The sequence below is a fragment of the Cryptomeria japonica genome, unplaced genomic scaffold, assembly GCF_030272615.1.
Source record: "Cryptomeria japonica unplaced genomic scaffold, Sugi_1.0 HiC_scaffold_156, whole genome shotgun sequence".
In the NCBI taxonomy this organism is placed as follows: Eukaryota; Viridiplantae; Streptophyta; class Pinopsida; order Cupressales; family Cupressaceae; genus Cryptomeria; species Cryptomeria japonica.
This window is the reverse complement of record NW_026728978.1, coordinates 202,501-227,500: the sequence shown is the minus strand read 5'-3', so window position 1 is coordinate 227,500 and position 25,000 is coordinate 202,501. Positions and strand designations below refer to the sequence as shown.

The 25,000-nt window shown below is 60.5% G+C and overlaps 2 non-coding genes across 2 annotated transcripts; both read left to right on the top strand.

The window, feature by feature from the left end:
• Positions 1 to 12,815: 12,815 nt before the first annotated feature.
• LOC131866882 (5S ribosomal RNA) lies at positions 12,816 to 12,934 on the top strand. The gene has a single exon (XR_009365481.1). It is a non-coding gene; the product is annotated as a 5S ribosomal RNA (ribosomal RNA).
• A 7,780-nt stretch (positions 12,935 to 20,714) lies between these two features.
• On the top strand, positions 20,715 to 20,833 carry LOC131866881 (5S ribosomal RNA). The gene has a single exon (XR_009365480.1). It is a non-coding gene; the product is annotated as a 5S ribosomal RNA (ribosomal RNA).
• Positions 20,834 to 25,000: the final 4,167 nt, after the last annotated feature.

Here is a 25,000-nt window from a genome sequence, read left to right as displayed (position 1 = left end):
AGGCCACTCAGAGACATCCATTTCCCAGGTATATGCCCCCTACGCACTTTTGGTGGCGCAACTCGCACGAACAGTCCCACCTCGACCCCGTAAACAAGCTTTTTTGCCTCGAAGAGTTCGTCGGAGACGAAGAAGCAACCTTCAGTGCAAACGTAGCACTCTTTTGTGCAACCGCCCAAACAACGCCCCCTCTACCCTCTGTCGAAACACTCGGCATTGCTGCTCCCTAAGGTGAGCTTCTCCTCATAGGCAATTCCGCTCTTATCCGGTCACGTTTGTGTGCCCGAATTTCGCAAGGCAACCTCCATGGGACATGGAAAAGACTCGAGAAGAGAGCTCGCTCACGGGAGAGAGAAGCCAAGGAGACCACGAGAGTGCTGAGAGTGGGACAGCGCTGAATAGGCGGGAGAAGCCTGCGCGTATAAACGGAGATATATATCCAATTGCAACGAAGGAACGTGCCAAAGATCGAGAACAATGGCAGAAATGCTAGTAACGTGCACTTCGGGACCAACGCATCACCGGAAGACAACCGCCAAACATCGAAAGAGTCGCGATGCTCCGCAACCTACGTGCAAAGCGGTCGCACACCGGGTAAGGGAGTGAGAGCCCCAAACATAGCTGGGCGAGGCGCTCACTCCGCTCTTTAATATCTCGTTAATACCGCCAAGGAAATGGCACAAGCACACACACACAAGCATCCTCGGAAGAGGACAGTTCGAGTGACAGGTCAAATCCAAGAGTTCCGAAGACTACCTCCAGGAACAATCGGGAACAAGACCGATTACAAGTCGTCGAGTCTGTTACTGGGCGAACACGAGATGCGCACAGGAAATCGATCAGCCCTCACAATGGCCCAAGGCCAGAGATCGGACTGCTACGATTTACCCCAACAATCATCGTGCCACTCTTCGCAGAGAGGTGATAGACGCCAACGAGCCCGCGCATAGCAATCGAGGTGTAAAAAGGGCGTTGAAGGCAGGAAGCCTGGACGAAAGAGGCTACGAGGTCACCTCGAAGCGGTCTAAGAATCGGGCGCACTTGGGGCGACTACCAGTGCCAACCCCTTATCCCGCGGTGCGTCCGACACACAGAAATTTCCAAGGCGGCCAAGGAGCCTCCCCGCATAGCAATCGGGGTGTGAGGTTACGGATGCAGCATTGATAGCAATCGAGGTGTGAGGCGAAGGATGCAGAAGTGAGAGCCGAGGGATGTAGCAGAGATAGCAATCGGGGTGTGTGATGCAGAAGAGATAGCAATCGAGGTGTGCGGTGGGAAGGGCCCAGCAGCCAGAATGCATGAAGCGACGGATGAAGCAGTGATGACAACCGGGCTGTGAGGAGAGGAGGGATGCAGCCAAGAAAGCAATCAGGGCTCGAGGCAAGGGATGCATCAAGGATAGCAATCATGTTGTGAGGCGAGATTCCAAAGGCTAAACGTGAGAGGCTGCAGGGTCGACTCAGAGAGGTCTATGCATGTGAGAGGCTGAAAGCAAGGTCGACTCGGAGCGGTCTATGCATCGGGCGCGCTTGGGGCGACTACCAGTGCCAACCCCTTATCCCGCGACGCGTCCGACAAAGAGAACGTTCCAAGGCGGCAGAGGAGGTTACCAGCCGAAGGATGCAGTAGCAATAACAGGTATAGTTCCGCGGCGGCCGAGAAGACTCACCGCATAGGAATCGGGATGCGAGGCGAGGGATGCGGCGGGAAGGCCCCGACGGCTAAACGGAAGAGGCTGCAGGGCCGCCTCGGAATGGTCCAAGCATCGGATGCGATTGGGACGACTACCAGTGCCAACCCCTTATCCCGCGATGCGTCCGATACACAGATAGTTCCAAGGCGGCCGAGGAGCCTCACCGCATATCAATCGGGGTGCGAGGCGAGGGATGGGGCGGGAAGGCCCCAACGGCTAGACGGAAGAGGCTTCAGGGCCACCTCGGAATGGTCCAAGCATCGGACGCGCTTGGGGCGACTGCCAGTGCCAACCCCTTATCCCGCGATGCGTCCGATACACAGATGGTTCCAAGGCGGCCGAGGAGCCTCACCGCATAGCAATCGGGGGTGCGAGGCGAGGGATGGGGCGGGAAGGCCCCAACGGCTAGACGGAAGAGGCTTCAGGGCCGCCTAGGAATGGTCCAAGCATCGGACACGCTTGGGGCGACTACCAGTGACAGCCCCCTATCCCGCGATGCGTCCGATACGAAGATGGTTCCAAGGCGGCCGAGGAGCCTCACCGCATAGCAATCGGGGTGCGAGGTGGGGGATGCGGCGAGATGGCCCCAACGGCTAGACGGAAGAGGCCACAGGGCCGCGTCGGAATAGTCCAAGCATCGGACGCGCTTGGGGCGACTACCAGTGACAACCCCTTATCCCGCGATGCGTCCGATACGAAGATAGTTCCAAGGCGGCCGAGGAGCCTCACCGCATAGCAATCGGGGTGCGAGGTGGGGGATGCGGCGAGATGGCCCCAACGGCTAGACGGAAGAGGCTGCAGGGCCGCCTCGGAATAGTCCAAGCATCGGACGCGCTTGGGGCCACTACCAGTGACAACCCCTTATCCCGCAATGCGTCCGATACGAAGATAGTTCCAAGGCGGCCGAAGAGCCTCACCGCATAGCAATCGGGGTGCGAGGTGGGGGATGCGGCGAGATGGCCCCAACGGCTAGACGGAAGAGGCCACAGGGCCGCCTCGGAATAGTCCAAGCATCGGACGCGCTTGGGGCGACTACCAGTGACAACCCCTTATCCCGCGATGCGTCCGATACGAAGATAGTTCCCAGGCGGCCGAGGAGCCTCACCGCATAGCAATCGGGGTGCGAGGCGAGGGATGCGGCGAGATGGCCCCAAAGGCTAGACGGAAGAGGCTGCAGGGCTGCCTCGGAATAGTCCAAGCATCGGACGCGCTTGGGGTGACTACCACTGCCAACCCCTTATCCCGCGATGCGTTCGATACACAGATAGTTCCGAGGCGGCCGAGGAGGTGGGGGATGCAGCGAGATGGCCCCAACGGCTAGACGGAAGAGGCTGCAGGGCCGCCTCGGAATAGTCCAAGCATCGGACGCGCTTGGGGCGACTACCAGTGACAACCCCTTATCCCGCGATGCGTCCGATACACAGATAGTTCCGAGGCGGCCAAGGAGCCTCACCGCATAGCAATCGTGGTGCGAGGTGGGGGATGCGGCGAGATGGCCCCAACGGCTAGACGGAAGAGGCTGCAGGGCCGCCTCGGAATGGTCCAAGCATCGGATGCGCTTGGGGCGACTACCACTGCCAACCCCTTATCCCGCGATGCGTCCGATACACAGATAGTTCCAAGGCGGCCGAGGAGCCTCACAGCATAGCAATCAGGGTGCGAGGCGAGGGATGCGGCGAGAAAGCCCCAACGGCTAGAGGGAAGAGGCTTCAGGTCCGCCTCGGAATGGTCCAAGCATCGGACGCGCTTGGGGCGACTACCAGTGACAACCCCTTATCCCGCGACGCGTCCGATACACAGATAGTTCCAAGGCGGCCGAGGAGCCTCACCGCATAGCAATCGGGGTGCGAGGCGAGGGATGCGGCGAGAAGGACCCAACGGCTACACGGAAGAGGCTTCGGGGCCGCCTCGGAATGGTCCAAGCATCGGACGCGCTTGGGGCGACTACCAGTGACAACCCCTTATCCCGCGACGCGTCCGATACACAGATAGTTCCAAGGCGGCCGAGGAGCCTCACCGCATAGCAATCGGGGTGCGAGGCGAGGGATGCGGCGAGAAGGACCCAACGGCTACACGGAAGAGGCTTCGGGGCCGCCTCGGAATGGTCCAAGCATCGGACGCGCTTGGGGCGACTACCAGTGACAACCCCTTATCCCGCGACGCGTCCGATACACAGATAGTTCCAAGGCGGCCGAGGAGCCTCACCGCATAGCAATCGGGGTGCGAGGCGAGGGATGCGGCGAGAAGGACCCAACGGCTAGACGGAAGAGGCTTCGGGTCCGCCTCGGAATGGTCCAAGCATCGGACGCGCTTGGGGCGACTACCAGTGACAACCCCTTATCCCGCGACGCGTCCGATACACAGATAGTTCCAAGGCGGCCGAGGAGCCTCACCGCATAGCAATCGGGGTGCGAGGCGAGGGATGCGGCGAGAAGGACCCAACGGCTAGACGGAAGAGGCTTCGGGTCCGCCTCGGAATGGTCCAAGCATCGGACGCGCTTGGGGCGACTACCAGTGACAACCCCTTATCCCGCGACGCGTCCGATACACAGATAGTTCCAAGGCGGCCGAGGAGCCTCACCGCATAGCAATCGGGGTGCGAGGCGAGGGATGCGGCGAGAAGGACCCAACGGCTAGACGGAAGAGGCTTCGGGTCCGCCTCGGAATGGTCCAAGCATCGGACGCGCTTGGGGCGACTACCAGTGACAACCCCTTATCCCGCGACGCGTCCGATACACAGATAGTTCCGAGGCGGCCGAGGAGCCTCACCGCATAGCAATCGGGGTGCGAGGCGAAGGATGCGGCGAGAAGGACCCAACGGCTAGACGGAAGAGGCTTCGGGTCCGCCTCGGAATGGTCTAAGCATCGGACGCGCTTGGGGCGACTACCAGTGACAACCCCTTATCCCGCGACGCGTCCGATACACAGATAGTTCCAAGGCGGCCGAGGAGCCTCACCGCATAGCAATCGGGGTGCGAGGCGAGGGATGCGGCGAGAAGGACCCAACGGCTAGACGGAAGAGGCTTCAGGGCCGCCTCGGAATGGTCCAAGCATCGAACGCGCTTGGGGCGACTACCAGTGACAACCCCTTATCCCGCGACGCGTCCGATACACAGATAGTTCCGAGGCGGCCGAGGAGCCTCACCGCATAGCAATCGGGGTGCGAGGCGAGGGATGCGGCGAGAAGGACCCAACGGCTAGACGGAAGAGGCTTCAGGGCCGCCTCGGAATGGTCCAAGCATCGGACGCGCTTGGGGCGACTACCAGTGACAACCCCTTATCCCGCGACGCGTCCGATACACAGATAGTTCCGAGGCGGCCGAGGAGCCTCACCGCATAGCAATCGGGGTGCGAGGCGAGGGATGCGGCGAGAAGGACCCAACGGCTAGACGGAAGAGGCTTCAGGGCCGCCTCGGAATGGTCCAAGCATCGGACGCGCTTGGGGCGACTACCAATGACAACCCCTTATCCCGCGACGCGTCCGATACACAGATAGTTCCGAGGCGGCCGAGGAGCCTCACCGCATAGCAATCGGGGTGCGAGGCGAGGGATGCGGCGAGAAGGACCCAACGGCTAGACGGAAGAGGCTTCAGGGCCGCCTCGGAATGGTCCAAGCATCGGACGCGCTTGGGGCGACTACCAGTGACAACCCCTTATCCCGCGACGCGTCCGATACACAGATAGTTCCGAGGCGGCCGAGGAGCCTCACCGCATAGCAATCGGGGTGCGAGGCGAGGGATGCGGCGAGAAGGACCCAACGGCTAGACGGAAGAGGCTTCAGGGCCGCCTCGGAATGGTCCAAGCATCGGACGCGCTTGGGGCGACTACCGTTGCCAACCCCTTATCCCGCGATGCGTCTGATACACAGATAGTTCCGAGGCGGCCGAGGAGCCTCACCGCATAGCAATCGGGTTGCGAGGCAGATTATTGGGAAGGGAACCCCCTGGGATGCGGCTCAAGCAGTGCCCAAAGGGACTGGAATGCGGAATCACATCGAGAGACCCAAATGCTATACGAGGGCTCAAATCGAATTATCGATTTGGCCACGACATGGACGCATCGGAACGACTACCTTTGCCGAACCACTCGCAATTGCATCCATACCGAAACCAATAGACATTTCCGTTAGAGCCCTCGCATAGCATTCGGGAATCTCGCATGCCCCTCTAAATCGACCAATGCTGGCGCTCAATGAAAATCCGAGCGCTACCACCGTTCGAGCGCCAGCATTGGTCGAGTTAGAGGGGCACGGGGGAGAATGCTCCAGTCAACACCTCCCCTATATAAGTTATTTGTCCGATTCTCGCACAACCGTAGTCTGCCTCGTCGAATCAAACAACGGTCCCAGATTCCGACTTCCGTTCCGTAGAGACCCAAAAGCTAGATGGAGGCTCGCAAGAAAGAGAGTCGGCGCATAGCAATCGGGTTTCTCGAACGTTTAGGGACCGAGCTCACTTGCGGATAGGGCAAAATCCGCCAAGCAACCCAAAAGCTAGACGGGGGCTCGAATCGAATCGCCTAGGCGGCCACAACAACGACGTGTTGGATCGACTACCAGTGCCAAACCATTCAGCAAGACTAGTCTGTGTCGAGGCCGGATAGAGATTCTCAGAGAGCGCCCGCATAGCATTTAGGAGACCTGCCGCGTCCCTCACACTCGACAAATGGTGGTGCACGTTTATAAATCCGAGCGATCCCAACCCTTTCAAGCACCAACATCGGTCGAGATAGAGGGGCACGGAGGGGGCTGCGTGAGACAACACAGTCCCCTATATAAGTTATTTGTCCGATTCTCACACATCCGAAGAATGGTCATCAAATCGGACAACAGCCCAAACTTCCGACTTCCGTCCCAGAAAGCCCAAGAGCTATCTAAAACGTTCATGGCCGGAACTCGATCGCGGCTATACCAGTCCGCCAAGCAACCCAAAAGCTAGACTGGAGCTCTAGTCGAATCACCTCTGTGGCCATTGCAAGGACGTGTTGGAGCGACTACCATTGCCGAACCATTCCGCAGGTCGAGTCCATACCAAGGCCGCATAGAGATTCACGATGAGCTCCTGCATAGCAATCAGGAGACTTGCCGTGTCCATCACAATCGATAAATCCTGGTGCAAGATTTTTGCATCCGAGCGCTCCAACCAGTCGAGCACCAGCATCAATCGACATAAACGGGCACGGGGGGAGGATGCTCGAGAACACTACCTCCCCTATATAAGTTATTTGTCCGATTCTCAAGCAGCCGAAGTCTGGTCATCGAATCGGGTCAAAGACCACAACTTCCGACTTTACCCACAATGCAAGTCATCGAATCGAACATCGGCCCCCGAGTCGGACTCCATGCGTATGTCAGGTCATCGGACCCAAATTCCGCCTTCCTGCGCATGGCGGGCCATCAATATCAACTCGGTCATCGGACCCAAACTCCGCCTTTTTGCGTATGGCACGCCTTCAAATCGGTCATCGGACCCAAATTCCGCCTTCCTGTGCATGGCGGGCCATCAACATCAACTCGGTCATCGGACCCAAATTCCGCCTTTCTGCGCATGGCACGCCATCAACTCGGTCATCGGACCCAAATTCCGCCTTCCTGCGCATGGCAGGTCATCGGACACAAATTCAGACCTCGCCAATATGCCTACGTATCGAATCGGTCATCGGACCCAACTTCCGACTTCATCCATACTGTAGGGTCTTTGAGGTTGGCGCGGTGCGCTCAACCCAGGGAGTCGACCCATCGAAGCATACACCTCCCCTATATAAGCTATTTGTCCGATTCCCACACCTGTGTAGTTTGCACCTCTGACCAGGACATCGACCCCAACTTCCGAACTCGACTGCAACGACGGCACCAGCGCCTTGGTGCGCACCTTGCGACGCACAGTCCCAACATTCGCCTTCCTGCACATGGCAGGTCATCGGACCCAAATTCCGACCTCGCGAGTATGCCTACATATCGAATCGGTCATCGGACCCAACTTCCGACTTCATCCATACCGTAGGGTCTTTGAGGTTGGCGCGGTGCGCTCAACCCGGGGAGTCGACCCAACGAAGCATACACCTCCCCTATATAAGCTATTTGTCCGATTCCCACACCTGTGTAGTTTGCACCTCCGATCAAGACATCGACCCCAACTTCCGAACTCGCCTCCAACGACCGAACCAGCGCCTTGGTGCGCACCTTGCAACGCACAGTGCCAACATTCGCCTTCCTGCACGTGGCAGGTCATCGGACCCAAATTCCGACCTCGCGAGTATGCCTACATATCGAATCGGTCATCGGACCCAACTTCCGACTTCATCCATACCGTAGGGTCTTTGAGGTTGGCGCGGTGCGCTCAACCCGGGGAGTCGACCCAACGAAGCATACACCTCCCCTATATAAGCTATTTGTCCGATTCCCACACCTGTGTAGCTTGCACCTCCGATCAGGACATCGACCCCAACTTCCGAACTCGACTAAAAAGACCGCACCAGCGCCTTGGTGTGCACCTTGCAACGCACAGTGTCAACATTCGCCTTCCTGCACATGGCAGGTCATCGGACCCAAATTCCGACCTCATGAGCATACCTACTAATCGAATTGGTCATCGGACCCAACTTCCGACTTCATCCATACCGTAGGGTCTTTGAGGTTGGCGCGGTGCGCTCAACCTGGGGAGTCGACCCATCGAAGCATACACCTCCCCTATATAAGCTATTTGTCCGATTCTGACACCTGTGTAGTTTGCACCTCCGCTCAGGACATCGACCCCAACTTCCGAACTCGCCTGCAACGACCGAACCAGCGCCTTGGTGCGCACCAAAAGTGCGCACTTTTGGAGGGCACTTTTGTGCGCTCCAAAGGTGCGCACTTTTGGAGGGCACTTTTCTGCGCTCCAAAGGTGCGCACTTTTGGAGGGCACTTTTTGGAGGGCACTTTTCTGCGCTCCAAAGGTGCGCACTTTTGGAGGGCACTTTTTGGAGGGCACTTTTCTGCGCTCCAAAGGTGCGCACTTTTGGAGGGCACTTTTTGGAGGGCACTTTTCTGCGCTCCAAAGGTGCGCACTTTTGGAGGGCACTTTTTGGAGGGCACTTTTCTGCGCTCCAAAGGTGCGCACTTTTGGAGGGCACTTTTTGGAGGGCACTTTTCTGCGCTCCAAAGGTGCGCACTTTTGGAGGGCACTTTTCTGCGCTCCAAAGGTGCGCACTTTTGGAGGGCACTTTTTGGAGGGCACTTTTCTGCGCTCCAAAGGTGCGCACTTTTGGAGGGCACTTTTTGGAGGGCACTTTTCTGCGCTCCAAAGGTGCGCACTTTTGGAGGGCACTTTTTGGAGGGCACTTTTCTGCGCTCCAAAGGTGCGCACTTTTGGAGGGCACTTTTGTGCACTCCAAAGGTGCGCACTTTTGGAGGGCACTTTTCCTGTGCTCCAAAGGTGCACACCTAGGTGAGCACCTTCGACCACACCTTGTAGCACACCAAACTCTGACTTTCGACTTCATCCGCAATGCAGGGTCTTTGAGGTTGGCGCAATGCGCACAACCAGGGGAGTCGACCCATCAAACCCAACACCTCCCCTATATAAGCTATTTGTCTGATTCTCATACATGCGTAGCCTGCAGGAGCAATTAGGACATCGACCCCAACTTTCGGCTTCTAAACGAAAACAAGGTCTTTGAGGTTGGTGTAATGCGAACAACTAGGGGAGTCAACCCATCAAACCCAACACCTCCCCTATATAAGCTATTTGTCTGATTCTCATACATGTGTAGTCTACAGGAGCAATTAGGACATCGACCCCAACTTTTGACTTCTTAACGAAAACAAGGTCTTTGAGGTTGACGTAATGCGCACAACCAGGGGAGTCGACCCATCAAACCCAACACCTCCCCTATATAAGCTATTTGTCCGATTCTCATACATGTGTAGCCTGCAGGAGCCATTAGGACATTGACCCCAACTTTTGACTTCTTAACGAAAACAAGGTCTTTGAGGTTGGCGTAATGCGCACAACCAAGGGAGTTGACCCATCAAACCCAACACCTCCCCTATATAAGCTATTTGTCTGATTCTCATACATGTGTAGCCTGCAACAACGATTAGGACATCCACCCCAACTTCTGAATTCGTCTGCGTTGACCGCACCAAAGGTGCACGCCTTGGTGCTCACCAAAATCCGACTTCCGACTTCTTCTGCTATGCGGGGTCTTTGAGGTTGGCGCAGTGCGCACAACCAGGGGAGTCAACCCACCGAATGCAACACCTCCCCTATATAAGCTATTTGTCTGATTCTCATACATGCGTAGACTGCAGCAATGATTAGGACATCCACCCCAACTTTTGACTTCTTAAACAAGACAGGGTCTTTGAAGTTGGTGCAGTGCACACAACCAGGGGAGTCGACCCATCAAACGCAACACCTCCCCTATATAAAGCTATTTGTCCGATTCTCATACGTGTAGTCTGCAGCAGCGATTAGGACATCGACCCCAACTTCCGAATTCGTTTGCATTGACCGCACCAAAGGTGCACGCCTTGGTGTGCACCCTGGAGTGCACTTTGGTGCTCACCTCGGTGCACACTTTGGTGTGCACCTCGGTGTGCACCAAAGGTGCGCACCTTGGAGCGCACCAAAGGTGTACACTTTGGAGCGCACCACATAGGGTCTTTGAGAGGTTGGCGCAGTGCGCACACCAAGGTGGGTGTTGAGGTGCGTGCCGAGGTGGGTGGGTGCTAGGGTGCGCTCCATGGTGGGTGCCAGGGTGGGTGCGTGCTAGGGTGGATTCCAAAGAGGGTCATAGGGTGGGTGCCAAGGTGGGTTGGTGATATAGTGGGTTCAAAGGTGGGTACTAGGGTGGGTTCCAAGGTGGGTCACAAGTTGGGTGCCAGGATGCGTGGGTGTTAGGTTGGGTGCCAAGGTGGGCTCCTGCGTGGGTGGGTGCTAGGGTGGGTTTCAAGGTGGACGCGAGGGCGGGTGCCAAGGTGGGTAACAAGTTGGGTGTTAGGATGGGTGAGTGCTAGAGTGGGTGCCAAGGTGGGTGGGTGCTAAGGTGGATGCCAAGGTGGTTCACAGGGTGGGTGGGTTCTAGGGTGAGTTCCAAGGTGGGTCACAGGTTCAGTGCTAGGGTGGGTGTCAAGGCGGGTGTCGAGGTGCCTGGGTGCTAGGGTGTGGATGCCAATGTGGGTCATAGGGTGGGTACTAGGGTGGGCTGCAATGTGGGTGCCAAGGTGGGTAACATGCTCGGTGGGTTCTAAATTGGGTGCCAGGGTGGGTGTGCACCCACCTTGCCCGAGGTGGGTGCCAAGGTGCCAGTGTGGGTGGGTGCTAAGGTGGATGCCAAGGTGGGTGAGAAGGTGGGTGATAGGTTGAGTGGTAGGATGGGTGGGTGCCAAGATGGGTCACAGGGTGGGTGCAAGGGTGGGTAGGTGCTAGGGTTGGTGTCAGGGTGGGTGGGTGCTAGGTTGGGTTCCAAGGTGGGTGCGAGGGTGAGTGTCAAGGTGGGTCACAGGTTAGGTGCTAGGATGGGTGAGTGCTAGGGTGCAAAGGTGCCAGGGTGGGTGCTAGGATGGGTCGATGCTAGGGTGAGTGGCAAGGTGGGTCCACAAGTGTCAAGGTGGGTGCCGAGGTGGGTGCCAAGTCGGCGACTGCTATGGTGGATGCCAAGGTGGGTCACGGGGTGGGTGCCAAGTTGCTAGGTTGGGTTCCAAGGTGGGTGCCAACGTGGGTGCTAGGGTGCGTGGGTTAAAGGGTGTGTCACAACGTGGGTGCCAGGATGGGTGCGCACCCACACTGGCCAAGACGGGTGCGGGTGCAAGGTTGGGTTCCAAGCCCGGTCACAGGCTGGGTGCTAGGATGGGTGGGTGCCAAGGTGGGCACCAGGGTGGGTGCACCCACCCTGGCCAAGGTGGGTCACGGGGTGGGTCCTAGGGTGGGTAACGGGGTGGGTACTAAGGTGCGTGCCAAGGTGGGTCATAGGGTGGGTGCCAAGGTGGGCACCAGGGTGGGTGTGCACCAACCCTAGCCAGGGTAGGTCACGGGGTGGTTGTCGGGGTGGGCGTCAAGGAGCCAAGGTGGGTGGCAAGTAGCCAAGTTGCGTGCCAAGGTGGGTGTCGGGGTGGGTGCCAAGGATCCAAGGTGGGTGCCAAGGAACCAAGGTGGGTGTCTGGGTGGGTGCCGAGGTGGGAGCCAGGGTGGGTCCCAAGGTGAGTGCAAAGGTGGGTGCCAGGGTCAAGGTGAGTGCCAATGTGGGTTCCAAGGTGCCAGGGTCAGGGTGAGTGCCAATGTGGGTTCAAAGGTGCTAAGTTGGGTGCGAGGTTGGGTGCGAGGGTGGGTGGGTGCCAAGGTGTGCTAGGTGGAAGCCCGGGTGGGTCGGCATCCCATGGGTGTCGAGTTGGGTGCCTGATGGGTGCTTCTTGTCAAGTTTTAGTCGTCGGGACTCATTTCGAGCCTTAGAGGTCGTTTCTTGTCCGGTTGCCCTGTCTTCGACCTGGGAACCCAATTTTGGTCCTCGGGTCCCATTTTTTTTTGTCTCGCATCCCACTTTTGGCCTGTGGCCTTTTCGGGGTCGATTCTCGTTTTGGGCATCAGAGCATGTTTCTTCTCCTAAAACCCAATATTTGTTTATTAAGTCTCGGAACACATTTTTGTTCTCGTGGACCCATCATGGGTCTTGGAACGCATTTGTGGTCCTTGGGTCCCATTTTGCATCCCGAAACTTGTGTTTTGGTGCTTGATCCCTATTTTGGGTGCCCACCTTGCACCAAGTGCGCACCCGGGGCAAACCGAGCGCCTTGGTGCACCGGGGCAAGATCGAGCGTGCACCCGAGGCGCCCCGAACATGCACCAAGGTGCACTCGGCCCACATGTGAGCGCAGGTCGTTGCGCCCGAGGTGGTGTGTGGGCACCGCGTTGCAGACGGGACACTGCACGCACACGACGCCCCCTCCAGGTGCACGCACGTAGGCCGGGCCGGGTGCACACCCGACGCCCTAGCAAGGTGCGCGCACCCGGGCAGGGCTCACACTTGGCGAACGGGGCGCACTTCGCGAGGGAGGGTGTGCACCTCGACGGGGGTGGGTGGCCGGGGTGGATTCGCACGTGGGTCGCGGTTTGCTAAGTACACACTGCGACAAGCTCATAACGGGTGCGATCATACCAGCGTTAGTGCACCGGATCCCATCAGAACTCCGCAGTTAAGCGCGCTTGGGCCGGAGTAGTACTGGGATGGGTGACCTCCCGGGAAGTCCCGGTGTTGCACCCTTTTTTAGTTTTTCGCCGGGCGTCGCAATGCTATTTGAATAAACCTTTTGCCCGTTTGCGTTCTCGTCGGGGCCGGGCCGGGCCGGGGTGCGCTGCCCGCACTACCGCGCGCGCGGGGGCGACACCGAGCGCGCACCCGAGGCGCCCCGAGCACACAGGCCACGGTGCAACCCGGGCGTTGTGCGCGCACCCCGGTGCGCCCGAGGTGCTGCGCGCGCACCCAGGTGAAATCGGTGTGCACCTCGGCCAGTGCGCGCTCGGTCGAGTCGCGCACGTTGGCCAAGGTGCACGGTGATGTTTCTTACTCTAAGGTTCCGCACCAGACGCCCGGGACAGGTGAGCGAAGCTGGGCGGGGCCGGGTGCGCGGCCGGGGCAGGTGCACGCAGCTGGAGAGAGCTTTGGAGCACACTTCGGAGCGCACCAATGATGCGCTCCATTCAAAAGTTTCCTGAAAAGGCAAAAAAAGTTGAGATTATAGAATTTCCCACTTGAGAGATTGTAAAAAAAAAAAATTTAAAATGAAGGAAACGCGGGTGCCAAGGTGTGCGCAGCCCAGCCAAGGTGTGCGCACCAAGGCGCCCACCCTGGCGAAGGTGCACGCAAGGTGCGCACCCGAGGCAAACCGGACAATTAACCCAACTTTCGACTTCGCGCGCACCTTGGAGCGCACTTCGGAGCGCTCCTTGGTGCGCACCAATCTTGGGCACCTCGGAGTGCACCATGGCGCCCACCAAGGTGCGCACCCGGGGCAAACCGAGCTCCGACTTCGTGCGCACCTTGGAGCGCACGAAAGGTGCGCACCATGGCGCCCACCAAGGTGCGCAGCCCAGCCAAGGCGTGCGCATCAAGGTGCGCACCCTGGCGAAGGTGCGCACCCGGGGCAAACCGAGCTCCGACTTCGTGCGCACCTTGGAGCGCACAAAAGGTGCGCAACCCAGCCAAGGTGTGCGCACCCCGGTCAAACCGAGCTCCGAATCGTGCGCACCAGAGGTGCACGCCATCGTGCGCACCTTGGAGCACACTTCGGAGCCCTCCTTGGTGCGCGCCGATGTTGCGCACCTCGGAGCGCACCCGGGGAAAACAATGCAATTAACCCGACTTTCGACTTCGTGGGCACCTCGGAGCGCTCTCGGGTTCGCACCTCGGAGCACACCGAGGTGCGCACCTTTGATGCGCTGCCTTCACCAATTTCCAGAAAAGGCAAGAAAACATTGAGAAGGTGTGCGCACCGAGGTGCCCACCCTGGCGAAGGTGCACGCGAGGTGCGCACCCGGGGCAAACCGGGCTCCGACTTCGTGCACGCCGCACCTTGGAGCACACTTCGGAGCGCTCCTTGGTGCGCACCAGGGCGCGCAACCCAGCCGAGGTGCCCACCCCGGCGAAGGTGCACGCGAGGTGCGCACCCGGGGCAAACCGGGCTCCGACTTCGTGCACGCCATGGTGCCCACCGCGGCGAAGGTGCACGCGAGGTGCGCACCCGGGGCAAACCGGGCTCCGACTTCGTGCACGCCGCACCTTGGAGCACACTTCGGAGCGCTCCTTGGTGCGCACCATGGTGCCCACCAGGGCGCGCAACCCCGCCGAAGGTGCACGCGAGGTGCGCACCCGGGGCAAACCGGGCTCCGACTTCGTGCACGCCGCACCTTGGAGCACACTTCGGAGCGCTCCTTGGTGCGCACCATGGTGCCCACCAGGGCGCGCAACCCCGCCGAAGGTGCACGCGAGGTGCGCACCCGGGGCAAACCGGGCTCCGACTTCGTGCACGCCATGGTGCGCACCGCGGCGAAGGTGCGCACCCGGGGCAAACCGGGCTCCGACTTCGTGCACGCCGCACCTTGGAGCACACTTCGGAGCGCTCCTTGGTGCGCACCAGGGCGCGCAACCCAGCCGAGGTGCCCACCCCGGCGAAGGTGCACGCGAGGTGCGTACCCGGGGCAAACCGGGCTCCGACTTCGTGCACGCCGCACCTTGGAGCACACTTCGGAGCGCTCCTTGGTGCGCACCATGGTGCCCACCAGGCCGCGCAACCCAGCCAAGGTGTGCGCACCAAGGTGCACGCGAGGTGCGCACCCGGGGCAAACCGGGGTCCGACTTCGTGCACGCCGCACCTTGGAGCACACATCGGGGCGCTCCCGGGTTCGCACCGGCGTTGCGCACCGTGGTGGGCACCTCGGAGCACACCAAGGTGGGCAGCGAGGTGCGCACCTTTGATGCGATGCCTTCACTAATTTCCATAAAAGGCAAAAAAAAAACGAGATTTTAAAATTTCCGTTTTGAAAGATAGTGAGAAAAAGGGAATGCTGGTGCCATCTTGAGCCCGCCCTGGTGCGCAGCCCAGCCAAGGTGTGCGCACCAAGGTGCCCACCCTGGCGAAGGTGCGCGCCCGGGCAATTAACCCAACTTCCAACTTCGCGCGCGCCAGGGTGGGAGCGCACCCAACAACCGGGCCTGGGAAGAGCCAATGCGAGAAACCCCACCAAACGCTCTGACAAAAAAAGAGGGGGCGCTCCAGTAACCCCGCTTCGGAGCGCACCCTGGGCAAACCCAGCCAAGGTGCCCACCCCGGCCAAGGTGCAGGCGAGGTGCGCACCCGGGGCAAACCGGGCTCCGACAACGTGCACGCCGCACCTTGGAGCACACTTCGTAGCGCTCCCGGGTGCGCACCTCAGAGCACACCAAGGTGGGCAGCGAGGTGCGCACCTTTGATGCGCTGCCTTCACTAATTTCCAGAAAAGGCAAAAAAAAAAGGAGATTTTAAAATTTCCGTTTTGAAAGATAGTGAAAAAAACGGAACGCGCGTGCCATCTTGAGCCCGCCCTGGTGCGCAGCCCAGGTAAGGTGCCCACCCTGGCAAAGGTGCGCACCCGGGCAATTAACCCTACTTCCGACTTCGTGCGCGCCAGGGTGGCAACCGGGCCTCGGAAGAGCCAATGCGAGAAACCCCACCAAACGCTCCGACAAAAAAAGAGGCGGCGCTCCAATAACCCCGCTTCGGAGCGCAGCCGGGGCAAACCCAGCCAAGGTGCCCACCCCGACGAAGGTGCACGCGAGGTGCGCACCCGGGGCAAACCGGGCTCCGACAACGTGCACGCAGCACCTTGGAGCACACTTCGAAGCACTCCCGGGTGCCCACCGGCGTTGCGCACCGTGGTGGGCAGCGAGGTGCGCACCTTTGATGCGCTGCCTTCACTAATTTCCAGAAAAAGGCAAAAAAAAATGAGATTTTAAAATTTCCGTTTTGAAAGATAGTGAAAAAAAAGGAACGCGGGTGCCATCTTGAGCCCGCCCTGGTGCGCAGCCCAGGCAAGGCATGCGCACCAAGGTGCCCACCCGAGGTGCACACCCGGGGCAAACCGGGCTCCGACTTCGTGCAGGCCGCACCTTGGAGCACACTTCGGAGCGCTCCTTGGTGCGCACCATGGTGCCCACCAGGGCGCGCAACCCAGCCAAGGTCTGCACACCAAGGTGCCCACCCCGGCGAAGGTGCACGCGAGGTGCGCACCCGGGGCAAACCGGGCTCCGACTTCGTGCACGCCATGGTGCCCACCGCGGCGAAGGTGCACGCGAGGTGCGCACCCGGGGCAAACCGGGCTCCGACTTCGTGCACGCCGCACCTTGGAGCACACTTCGGAGCGCTCCTTGGTGCGCACCATGGTGCCCACCAGGGCGCGCAACCCAGCCAAGGTGTGCGCACCAAGGTGCACGCGAGGTGCGCACCCGGGGCAAACCGGGGTCCGACTTCGTGCACGCCGCACCTTGGAGCACACATCGGAGCGCTCCCAGGTTCGCACCAGCGTTGCGCACCTTTGATGCGCTGCCTTCACTAATTTCCAGAAAAGGCAAAAAAAAACGATATTTTAAAATTTCCGTTCTGAAAGATAGTGAAAAAAACGGAACGCGGGTGCCATCTTGAGCCCTTCCTGGTGCGCAGCCCAGGCAAGTTGTGCGCACCAAGGTGCCCACCCTGGCGGAGGTGCGCGCCCGGGGCAAACCGGGCTCCGACTTCGTGCACTGCATGGTGCCCACCAAGGCGCGCAACCCAGCCAAGGTGCCCACCGCAGCGAAGGTGCACGCGAGGTGCACACCCGGGGCAAACCGGGCTCCGACTTCGTGCACGCCGCACCTTGGAGCACACTTCAGAGCGCTCCTTGGTGCGCACCAGGGCGCGCAACCCAGCCGAGGTGCCCACCCCGGCGAAGGTGCACGCGAGGTGCGCACCCGGGGCAAACCGGGCTCCGACTTCGTGCACGCCATGGTGCCCACCGCGGCGAAGGTGCGCACCCGGGGCAAACCGGGCTCCGACTTCGTGCACGCCGCACCTTGGAGCACACTTCGGAGCGCTCCTTGGTGCGCACCATGGTGCCCACCAGGCCGCGCAACCCAGCCAAGGTGTGCGCACCAAGGTGCACGCGAGGTGCGCACCCGGGGCAAACCGGGGTCCGACTTCGTGCACGCCGCACCTTGGAGCACACATCGGGGCGCTCCCGGGTTCGCACCGGCGTTGCGCACCGTGGTGGGCAGCGAGGTGCGCACCTTTGATGCGATGCCTTCACTAATTTCCATAAAAGGCAAAAAAAAAACGAGATTTTAAAATTTCCGTTTTGAAAGATAGTGAGAAAAAGGGAATGCTGGTGCCATCTTGAGCCCGCCCTGGTGCGCAGCCCAGCCAAGGTTTGCGCACCAAGGTGCCCACCCTGGCGAAGGTGCGCGCCCGGGCAATTAACCCAACTTCCAACTTCGCGCGCGCCAGGGTGGGAGCGCACCCAACAACCGGGCCTGGGAAGAGCCAATGCGAGAAACCCCACCAAACTCTCTGACAAAAAAAGAGGGGGCGCTCCAGTAACCCCGCTTCGGAGCGCACCCTGGGCAAACCCAGCCAAGGTGCCCACCCCGGCCAAGGTGCAGGCGAGGTGCGCACCCGGGGCAAACCGGGCTCCGACAACGTGCACGCCGCACCTTGGAGCACACTTCGTAGCGCTCCCGGGTGCGCACCTCAGAGCACACCAAGGTGGGCAGCGAGGTGCGCACCTTTGATGCGCTGCCTTCACTAATTTCCAGAAAAGGCAAAAAAAAAAGGAGATTTTAAAATTTCCGTTTTGAAAGATAGTGAAAAAAACGGAACGCGCATGCCATCTTGAGCCCGCCCTGGTGCGCAGCCCAGGTAAGGTGCCACCCTGGCAAAGGTGCGCACCCGGGCAATTAACCCTACTTCCGACTTCGTGCGCGCCAGGGTGGCAACCGGGCCTCGGAAGAGCCAATGCGAGAAACCCCACCAAACGCTCCGACAAAAAAAGAGGCGGCGCTCCAATAACCCCGCTTCGGAGCGCAGCCGGGGCAAACCAAGCCAAGGTGCCCACCCCGACGAAGGTGCACGCGAGGTGCGCACCCGGGGCAAACCGGGCTCCGACAACGTGCACGCAGCACCTTGGAGCACACTTCGAAGCACTCCCGGGTGCCCACCGGCGTTGCGCACCGTGGTGGGCAGCGAGGTGCGCACCTTTGATGCGCTGCCTTCACTAATTTCCAGAAAAAGGCAAAAAAAAATGAGATTTTAAAATTTCCGTTTTGAAAGATAGTGAAAAAAAAGGAACGCGGGTGCCATCTTGAGCCCGCCCTGGTGCGCAGCCCAGGCAAGGCATGCGCACCAAGGTGCCCACCCGAGGTGCACACCCGGGGCAAACCGGGCTCCGACTTCGTGCAGGCCGCACCTTGGAGCACACTTCGGAGCGCTCCTTGGTGCGCACCATGGTGCCCACCAGGGCGCACCCGAGGCAAACCGGGCTCCGACTTCGTGCACGCCGCACCTTGGAGCACACATCGGAGCGCTCCCAGGTTCGCACCAGCGTTGCGCACCTTTGATGCGCTGCCTTCACTAATTTCCAGAAAAGGCAAAAAAAAACGATATTTTAAAATTTCCGTTCTGAAAGATAGTGAAAAAAACGGAACGCGGGTGCCATCTTGAGCCCTTCCTGATGCGCAGCCCAGGCAAGTTGTGCGCACCAAGGTGCCCACCCTGGCGGAGGTGCGCGCCCGGGGCAAACCGGGCTCCGACTTCGTGCACTGCATGGTGCCCACCAAGGCGCGCAACCCAGCCAAGGTGCCCACCGCAGCGAAGGTGCACGCGAGGTGCGCACCCGAGGTGCACACCCGGGGCAAACCGGGCTCCGACTTCGTGCACGCCGCACCTTGGAGCACACTTCAGAGCGCTCCTTGGTACGCACCAGGGCGCGCAACCCAGCCAAGGTGCTCACCCCGGCGAAGGTGCACGCGAGGTGCGCACCCGGGGCAAACCGGGCTCGGACTTCGTGCACGCCGCACCTTGGAGCACACATCGGAGCGCTCCCGGGTTCGCACCAGCATTGCGCACCTTTGATGCGCTGCCTTCACTAATTTCCAGAAAAGGCAAAAAAAAGAAAAAAATGAGATTTTAAAATTTCCGTTTTGAAAGATAGTGAAAAAAACGGAACGCGGGTGCCATCTTGAGCCCGCCCTGGTGTGCAGCCCAGGCAAGTTGTGCGCACCAAGGCACCCACCCTGGCCAAGGTGGGTCACGGGGTGGGTCCTAGGGTGGGTAACGGGGTGGGTACTAAGGTGCGTGCCAAGGTGGGTCATAGGGTGGGTGCCAAGGTGGGCACCAGGGTGGGTGTGCACCAACCCTAGCCAGGGTAGGTCACGGGGTGGTTGTCGGGGTGGGCGTCAAGGAGCCAAGGTGGGTGGCAAGTAGCCAAGTTGCGTGCCAAGGTGGGTGTCGGGGTGGGTGCCAAGGATCCAAGGTGGGTGCCAAGGAACCAAGGTGGGTGTCTGGGTGGGTGCCGAGGTGGGAGCCAGGGTGGGTCCCAAGGTGAGTGCAAAGGTGGGTGCCAGGGTCAAGGTGAGTGCCAATGTGGGTTCCAAGGTGCCAGGGTCAGGGTGAGTGCCAATGTGGGTTCAAAGGTGCTAAGTTGGGTGCGAGGTTGGGTGCGAGGGTGGGTGGGTGCCAAGGTGTGCTAGGTGGAAGCCCGGGTGGGTCGGCATCCCATGGGTGTCGAGTTGGGTGCCTGATGGGTGCTTCTTGTCAAGTTTTAGTCGTCGGGACTCATTTCGAGCCTTAGAGGTCGTTTCTTGTCCGGTTGCCCTGTCTTCGACCTGGGAACCCAATTTTGGTCCTCGGGTCCCATTTTTTTTTGTCTCGCATCCCACTTTTGGCCTGTGGCCTTTTCGGGGTCGATTCTCGTTTTGGGCATCAGAGCATGTTTCTTCTCCTAAAACCCAATATTTGTTTATTAAGTCTCGGAACACATTTTTGTTCTCGTGGACCCATCATGGGTCTTGGAACGCATTTGTGGTCCTTGGGTCCCATTTTGCATCCCGAAACTTGTGTTTTGGTGCTTGATCCCTATTTTGGGTGCCCACCTTGCACCAAGTGCGCACCCGGGGCAAACCGAGCGCCTTGGTGCACCGGGGCAAGATCGAGCGTGCACCCGAGGCGCCCCGAACATGCACCAAGGTGCACTCGGCCCACATGTGAGCGCAGGTCGTTGCGCCCGAGGTGGTGTGTGGGCACCGCGTTGCAGACGGGACACTGCACGCACACGACGCCCCCTCCAGGTGCACGCACGTAGGCCGGGTCGGGTGCACACCCGACGCCCTAGCAAGGTGCGCGCACCCGGGCAGGGCTCACACTTGGCGAACGGGGCGCACTTCGCGAGGGAGGGTGTGCACCTCGACGGGGGTGGGTGGCCGGGGTGGATTCGCACGTGGGTCGCGGTTTGCTAAGTACACACTGCGACAAGCTCATAACGGGTGCGATCATACCAGCGTTAGTGCACCGGATCCCATCAGAACTCCGCAGTTAAGCGCGCTTGGGCCGGAGTAGTACTGGGATGGGTGACCTCCCGGGAAGTCCCGGTGTTGCACCCTTTTTTAGTTTTTCGCCGGGCGTCGCAATGCTATTTGAATAAACCTTTTGCCCGTTTGCGTTCTCGTCGGGGCCGGGCCGGGCCGGGGTGCGCTGCCCGCACTACCGCGCGCGCGGGGGCGACACCGAGCGCGCACCCGAGGCGCCCCGAGCACACAGGCCACGGTGCAACCCGGGCGTTGTGCGCGCACCCCGGTGCGCCCGAGGTGCTGCGCGCGCACCCAGGTGAAATCGGTGTGCACCTCGGCCAGTGCGCGCTCGGTCGAGTCGCGCACGTTGGCCAAGGTGCACGGTGATGTTTCTTACTCTAAGGTTCCGCACCAGACGCCCGGGACAGGTGAGCGAAGCTGGGCGGGGCCGGGTGCGCGGCCGGGGCAGGTGCACGCAGCTGGAGAGAGCTTTGGAGCACACTTCGGAGCGCACCAATGATGCGCTCCATTCAAAAGTTTCCTGAAAAGGCAAAAAAAGTTGAGATTATAGAATTTCCCACTTGAGAGATTGTAAAAAAAAAAAATTTAAAATGAAGGAAACGCGGGTGCCAAGGTGTGCGCAGCCCAGCCAAGGTGTGCGCACCAAGGCGCCCACCCTGGCGAAGGTGCACGCAAGGTGCGCACCCGAGGCAAACCGGACAATTAACCCAACTTTCGACTTCGCGCGCACCTTGGAGCGCACTTCGGAGCGCTCCTTGGTGCGCACCAATCTTGGGCACCTCGGAGTGCACCATGGCGCCCACCAAGGTGCGCACCCGGGGCAAACCGAGCTCCGACTTCGTGCGCACCTTGGAGCGCACGAAAGGTGCGCACCATGGCGCCCACCAAGGTGCGCAGCCCAGCCAAGGCGTGCGCATCAAGGTGCGCACCCTGGCGAAGGTGCGCACCCGGGGCAAACCGAGCTCCGACTTCGTGCGCACCTTGGAGCGCACAAAAGGTGCGCAACCCAGCCAAGGTGTGCGCACCCCGGTCAAACCGAGCTCCGAATCGTGCGCACCAGAGGTGCACGCCATCGTGCGCACCTTGGAGCACACTTCGGAGCCCTCCTTGGTGCGCGCCGATGTTGCGCACCTCGGAGCGCACCCGGGGAAAACAATGCAATTAACCCGACTTTCGACTTCGTGGGCACCTCGGAGCGCTCTCGGGTTCGCACCTCGGAGCACACCGAGGTGCGCACCTTTGATGCGCTGCCTTCACCAATTTCCAGAAAAGGCAAGAAAACATTGAGAAGGTGTGCGCACCGAGGTGCCCACCCTGGCGAAGGTGCACGCGAGGTGCGCACCCGGGGCAAACCGGGCTCCGACTTCGTGCACGCCGCACCTTGGAGCACACTTCGGAGCGCTCCTTGGTGCGCACCAGGGCGCGCAACCCCGCCGAAGGTGCACGCGAGGTGCGCACCCGGGGCAAACCGGGCTCCGACTTCGTGCACGCCATGGTGCGCACCGCGGCGAAGGTGCGCACCCGGGGCAAACCGGGCTCCGACTTCGTGCACGCCGCACCTTGGAGCACACTTCGGAGCGCTCCTTGGTGCGCACCAGGGCGCGCAACCCAGCCGAGGTGCCCACCCCGGCGAAGGTGCACGCGAGGTGCGTACCCGGGGCAAACCGGGCTCCGACTTCGTGCACGCCGCACCTTGGAGCACACTTCGGAGCGCTCCTTGGTGCGCACCATGGTGCCCACCAGGCCGCGCAACCCAGCCAAGGTGTGCGCACCAAGGTGCACGCGAGGTGCGCACCCGGGGCAAACCGGGGTCCGACTTCGTGCACGCCGCACCTTGGAGCACACATCGGGGCGCTCCCGGGTTCGCACCGGCGTTGCGCACCGTGGTGGGCACCTCGGAGCACACCAAGGTGGGCAGCGAGGTGCGCACCTTTGATGCGATGCCTTCACTAATTTCCATAAAAGGCAAAAAAAAAACGAGATTTTAAAATTTCCGTTTTGAAAGATAGTGAGAAAAAGGGAATGCTGGTGCCATCTTGAGCCCGCCCTGGTGCGCAGCCCAGCCAAGGTGTGCGCACCAAGGTGCCCACCCTGGCGAAGGTGCGCGCCCGGGCAATTAACCCAACTTCCAACTTCGCGCGCGCCAGGGTGGGAGCGCACCCAACAACCGGGCCTGGGAAGAGCCAATGCGAGAAACCCCACCAAACGCTCTGACAAAAAAAGAGGGGGCGCTCCAGTAACCCCGCTTCGGAGCGCACCCTGGGCAAACCCAGCCAAGGTGCCCACCCCGGCCAAGGTGCAGGCGAGGTGCGCACCCGGGGCAAACCGGGCTCCGACAACGTGCACGCCGCACCTTGGAGCACACTTCGTAGCGCTCCCGGGTGCGCACCTCAGAGCACACCAAGGTGGGCAGCGAGGTGCGCACCTTTGATGCGCTGCCTTCACTAATTTCCAGAAAAGGCAAAAAAAAAAGGAGATTTTAAAATTTCCGTTTTGAAAGATAGTGAAAAAAACGGAACGCGCGTGCCATCTTGAGCCCGCCCTGGTGCGCAGCCCAGGTAAGGTGCCCACCCTGGCAAAGGTGCGCACCCGGGCAATTAACCCTACTTCCGACTTCGTGCGCGCCAGGGTGGCAACCGGGCCTCGGAAGAGCCAATGCGAGAAACCCCACCAAACGCTCCGACAAAAAAAGAGGCGGCGCTCCAATAACCCCGCTTCGGAGCGCAGCCGGGGCAAACCCAGCCAAGGTGCCCACCCCGACGAAGGTGCACGCGAGGTGCGCACCCGGGGCAAACCGGGCTCCGACAACGTGCACGCAGCACCTTGGAGCACACTTCGAAGCACTCCCGGGTGCCCACCGGCGTTGCGCACCGTGGTGGGCAGCGAGGTGCGCACCTTTGATGCGCTGCCTTCACTAATTTCCAGAAAAAGGCAAAAAAAAATGAGATTTTAAAATTTCCGTTTTGAAAGATAGTGAAAAAAAAGGAACGCGGGTGCCATCTTGAGCCCGCCCTGGTGCGCAGCCCAGGCAAGGCATGCGCACCAAGGTGCCCACCCGAGGTGCACACCCGGGGCAAACCGGGCTCCGACTTCGTGCAGGCCGCACCTTGGAGCACACTTCGGAGCGCTCCTTGGTGCGCACCATGGTGCCCACCAGGGCGCGCAACCCAGCCAAGGTCTGCACACCAAGGTGCCCACCCCGGCGAAGGTGCACGCGAGGTGCGCACCCGGGGCAAACCGGGCTCCGACTTCGTGCACGCCATGGTGCCCACCGCGGCGAAGGTGCACGCGAGGTGCGCACCCGGGGCAAACCGGGCTCCGACTTCGTGCACGCCGCACCTTGGAGCACACTTCGGAGCGCTCCTTGGTGCGCACCATGGTGCCCACCAGGGCGCGCAACCCAGCCAAGGTGTGCGCACCAAGGTGCACGCGAGGTGCGCACCCGGGGCAAACCGGGGTCCGACTTCGTGCACGCCGCACCTTGGAGCACACATCGGAGCGCTCCCAGGTTCGCACCAGCGTTGCGCACCTTTGATGCGCTGCCTTCACTAATTTCCAGAAAAGGCAAAAAAAAACGAGATTTTAAAATTTCCGTTCTGAAAGATAGTGAAAAAAACGGAACGCGGGTGCCATCTTGAGCCCTTCCTGGTGCGCAGCCCAGGCAAGTTGTGCGCACCAAGGTGCCCACCCTGGCGGAGGTGCGCGCCCGGGGCAATCCGGGCTCCGACTTCGTGCACTGCATGGTGCCCACCAAGGCGCGCAACCCAGCCAAGGTGCCCACCGCAGCGAAGGTGCACGCGAGGTGCGCACCCGAGGTGCACACCCGGGGCAAACCGGGCTCCGACTTCGTGCACGCCGCACCTTGGAGCACACTTCAGAGCGCTCCTTGGTGCGCACCAGGGCGCGCAACCCAACCAAGGTCTGCACACCAAGGTGCTCACCCCGGCGAAGGTGCACGCGAGGTGCGCACCCGGGGCAAACCGGGCTCGGACTTCGTGCACGCCGCACCTTGGAGCACACATCGGAGCGCTCCCGGGTTCGCACCAGCATTGCGCACCTTTGATGCGCTCCAATAACCCCACTTCGGAGCGCACCAGAAACCCCACTGGACGCTTGGGCAAAAATGTAATGCGCACCCGAAGCCCCTACCCAGAAATCCCCAGTTCGGACATGGGGAGCTGCAACGGTAAAAAGCCTCACTAAACTCTCGGACGGAAAGGTGGCTCGAGGGTAATGCCC